This window comes from Phaseolus vulgaris, chromosome 7 (genome assembly GCF_000499845.2).
Source record: "Phaseolus vulgaris cultivar G19833 chromosome 7, P. vulgaris v2.0, whole genome shotgun sequence".
Lineage (NCBI taxonomy): Eukaryota > Viridiplantae > Streptophyta > Magnoliopsida > Fabales > Fabaceae > Phaseolus > Phaseolus vulgaris.
The window spans coordinates 20,958,409-20,963,509 of record NC_023753.2 but is presented as its reverse complement, the minus strand read 5'-3'; positions in this window follow the sequence as shown (position 1 = coordinate 20,963,509).

Here is a 5,101-nt window from a genome sequence, read left to right as displayed (position 1 = left end):
CCTAGCCTGAGGCTTCCTAGGTTCGTAGGGTTGCTTCTTCGCGGGGGCCCTTTTCTCTGTTGCAGCCTCATGCACTCTCACGAGCTACGCACGCGCCGAGGCTCGTGGGCGCGTGGGAACAACACATGCGCGCTTCTCATTCACCTCCCCTTCTTCTGCGATGTGAGCCACCGCTCGACGCCTAATCTGATGAGTGATTCACTGAAAGGTCCTGGACAAATCCCCTTTCTGAACGCGTGAACCATCATCGTCTCGTCCTTGGTGTTGAGCTTCACCAATTGCGCCCCAAAACGGTTAACAAACTCCTTCAGCGACTCACCCTGGTACTGTCTTACGTCAAAAAATCGTAAGAGTTGGGTGAGGGAGCACGATTCGCAATGTACTGCTCCCTGAACAACTTTGACAACTGGGCAAACGACGTCACGTGACCATTAGGGAGACTGATGAACCAATCCATCGCCGTCCCTACCAGTGTGCTCATGAATAATTTGCACCTTACTGCATCAAAACCACTAACTAGCATCATCTGCGTATGGAAGGCTGTGAGATGGGCCTCTGGATCCTCAATTCTCGTGAACGTGGCTTTCGGTCCCACGAACATAACTGGTATCACAACATCCATAATCGCCTACGAAAAAGGCATGGGAAATTCCCTGGGTGGTGTAGCACATTCTTGTTCCTCCACTTCACGGTCCCCTGCCTGATTTCGCAAATCACGCCGCAACTCTTCATTGGTTCGGTGTAACTCTTCGTTTCTCGCTTGCGACGCAGCCAAATCAATCTGGATGCGTTCTTGATCAGCCCTTATCACTGCCATCGCTTCTTGAAGGCCCTACATCATCTCCATAACTTGTTGCAGGGTAAGACCTTCGCCCCCGATTGGCACAACAGATCCTTGCCTCGTATTCCTCTTTTTGATCGATTCTTGATGAATCTTGATGGATCTTTTCTGTTCTTGCGGTTGGGACAATCGTTTTATATCGTGCCTCACGGTGGGCGCCAAATGTTTCCACCGATTGACCAAAACATCTTTGTGCACTCACAACAACCTTCGCGTCCAAGAACCCCTCCACTCCCACGGTGCTTCCTTCTAATGGATCACCTGAAAAACAAGAGACAAAGGGCGCCCTCGCGATTGTTTGCACTCCGACACTCAAGTCAAACTCCGGGCAATAAAACACCAAAAAACTCTAAACTCTGAGAGCTATGTGTGTGTATTCTCTCTGTGTCTTTTCGTATTAGAATTGTGTACCTTGTTATGTTGGTTGCTTTTATATACTCTTTAGTGTTTCTGCCCCTTTCGCTAACTGTGACTTAGGCTTACTGTAGGTATGTCTTAGCGTCATTATCACCTGCTCTGAGGGCCATCTAGTGCATAAGGCTCCTTTACTGGAGTGCAACCTCCACGGGATGACCACTTGGGTGCCAACTCATGCACCCAATCTTTGGGTCATCCGCTCTGGGAGTGCCCTAACCGATCATGTGCCATGCATGCAGATCACCCCTAGAACATGACCCTTACGAGTCGTCTCTTTCCCAGCGGCTTCTTTGATTGTGGCGCACCCTACTGCGTCGTCCACACCCCATGCATGGACCCTCCATGATTTAGGCTTCTCCCTTACCGAGAGCTAAAATGTGGCTTGGAAACCACCTTTTTCGGCCCATTTGTACTGTTTGGGTGACCGAGGTCCGAGGCCTCCATGCCCTTTGCTTGGATGTCGCCCCCTCCTCAGCTACCCTCACTCGCGAGCCTCTTGAGACGTTGGCCCGTCCTCCCAGCCTCCCATCCTTCGGGGCCCCACCATCACTCTGGTCCACGCCGAAGTCCGAAGACTGATCTGTACAGGGAGTATTTTTTTAGCCCATGTGAACTAATTTTTTTAATTGATGTGGATATGAATATTATTTTGTTAATGTGTGCATCCATAATATGAACCAATATCAAATTTGGTCATGTTTATTTATGTTGTCTTAGCTTGATGTGAGTATATAAATGATTTTCGAGATAGTAGATTGATTGATAAAAATAATCCAACAATTTTTTTTATTTATAATGAAAATTTAATTTCTAATTTCTTTACTATAAACCTGTTAATATAAAATTCAAAGAAAACATTTACAATAGGAAATAACATATTTAAAAGCTACTACCACTAGTTATATTTGGACAAAATAATTATTTATCTTATGTTTTAAGTATGCGAAATGTATTATTTTTATTTTAATATAATAAAAATGCAACAATGGAAAGACATACACATATATGATTTTGTTGTTTCTACCAATATAAATTAATTTATTTATAATATTTTGTGTAAAACAAAATAGAAAATGATTAATAAAACAACTTACAAATATAAATCCAAGAATATATTTTGTGACATAGTTTGATAGGAGTTATTTTAATAAATCAAGAATATAATGGAGCAATAAGGTTTTATACATATTATTATATTTAAGGTTTATACAAAAATTTATAAATGTAAGTAAATATATTGTGCAGTATTTTAAAGTAAAATAATAATAAATTTGTTTATTTAAATAATGATTAATTCTTCCATCGATGGAACAAGGAGCAAGAAAGCCCTTTTAGAAATAGAAATGAGGTAAGGTCAAATGTCCAAAACTATACACATATTGCATATGTCTGAAACGTATTTTGTGAATGATATCTAAAGTTGACATATGTAATTGTAGGTATTTATTACTCGAGATGACTTGTTGGAGTGAGCCAGAAGGGTTGCCTTTGGTTTTGACTTTGTTATTGTAGGTCAGATACATGAATTAGGCAACGAGGTAATATGACATGCACATTATTAGGTTGTGATAAATGAGGTAAATACAAATATTATAAAAAGGACGTAAATATCAGTCAAACGGAACTAGGAAATATGATTGTTTATTCAGATTGCAAGGCCAACCGATAAAAGGTGGTGAAATTAATTTGTGGGTCTCATAATCATGCCTTGGCAGAGACATTGGTAGGTCATCCGTATGTTGGAAGGTTAACAGTTGATGAAAAGGTTATGGTTAATAGTACTTCTCCCTAGGCCAGGTTACATAGGCTTCAAACTGATATGGAGGCATACAGGGGTTGAGTTGCCCTTGAGGAAAGATTTGATAAGCTACTTGATGCAAATGCATCATTCCTCTATGACTAATACTTTATTTCATTTGCATATGTTTTCCATGTGGTTCTTTGCTCTAATTGCATTTGTTTCATTTGTTCTAGCATTAGAGCCTCCATGGGAGATGATGATGATGAGCCAAGGTAGTGGATTGGTAAATGATGGACAAGAGCATCATTAGCTTGTGGAGCTTGTTCATCTGTATTAGTACAATTATGCACAATAAATTTCAGATCAATGGCTAGTCTAATTTTTGTTGTTGGGTTCACCTTTGACCTTTGATATTTTTGATTCACTTCTAATCTAACAAATTTATATATCTCATAACAAATAATTTTAGCTACATCAACAAAATAATCTTCTTTTAAGAGGCAATATAGAAGATGACACGTGGGAATATTAAAGTTTGACACATGGCAAATGGGCACAATGTTGGTCAACATGAAAACCATCCAGATTTGAGATAAAGTCTTCATATGTTTTCTTAATATTCTCCATGGTTTTCTAGTTGCTTCTACTTTATAGGAATGATTGGCTAGACAAATTTCTCTAGCCACCTCATCATCATTAAAACCATAGGTTCTAGCTCTCAACTGGTGGTAAGTACAGTCATTATCACCTCTTAGTTGCAATGGATCCCCTAGAAAAGCACTGATAGAATCTCTATCAAAGGGCACCCATTTTCCTCTAACACTTGACCTCATCTCTTGAGTCCCTTCACCTCCTGTCCAAGCATTAGCATAAAATTCATGGACTATCTCTGGATCATACTTACTTAATGGTTTTGCTAGCCTCATCCAATTTCTTCTTTGTAACCCATTCAAAAATATATCATATTGCTCAAGTTGCACCTGTATTCTTCTTTTTATGATGAATGCCCAATTCTTTATTTCTTCATATCTGCATTGTTTTTCTTTGTTAGCGAACTTATTGATGACTATTTTTACAAGCATGGAAAACAAGATAATAAGATCCAGGATGTATCTCCTCGACGAATTCATACTATAGGGTTTTCTATCTCCTTATATTCTCCAATGATGTTTAGGGTTATGCCTCACGCCTCATATTTAACCTAGTTGAGCTTGGGCTAAGTGACTTCTGATAAGTGCCTAATTTCAGTAATATTTCATATTAAAATATAGGCATTGTACTGGTTAGATGTGCTCGGGTCCTCGACCCAAACACTTAAGTGAAGTAGCTCGGTTAGATAGATTAGTTTGAGAGATACCTAGCTCGACCCAAGGTGAGTAACAGGCCCAATGTTTTGTCATGATGTCAGCCCAAACATTTGGCAGTCCATATCAAGAGGATAACTAAAAGCAAAACCACATGGTGAATAACTGAAGTACTTGAGCGTATATATATTTTCTATGTAAATAAAAGTTATTAGGAAAAATGTCGCATTGTACCCGAAAAATAAACATATACGTCAACAGAATATTCTTGTCCTTGAAAATTATATTCTTGTTGTTGAAATTATGATCTTATTGTTGAAGTTATATTCTTGTTGAAGAAATTGTTGAAGAAATGTCTATAAAAAGGGGACTAAGCCCGTGAGTAAATGTAAGCTTTTCTCATAACTCTACACTAATACAAATTTTATAATTTGAATGCTCTCATTGACTTGATTGTCGGAGTGTGATCAACAGGAGAAGCCCCCTTCGTCACAAAACGTCTTCATCTCGGTTCAATACACCAAGCAAATTCGTTTTAACCCGAAGCTCATTATTAAGTCCGACTGAGGTCAACTGGCAAGAACAATCGGCGCCTACCGTGGGGCCTGATAAAACCTGATCCCAACTACATTTACGATTGAGCATTCCAACGTGATGAGAAACACGAGGCAAGGACCGCTGGGATTTGAAGGAAGCGAGGCCCCTGCCTTGCGACAAATTATGGAGGCCATGAGGGATCTCCAGGAGGCAAACGAATAATATCGACGTGAGCAAGAGCAAATTCGGGAAAAAGCCATG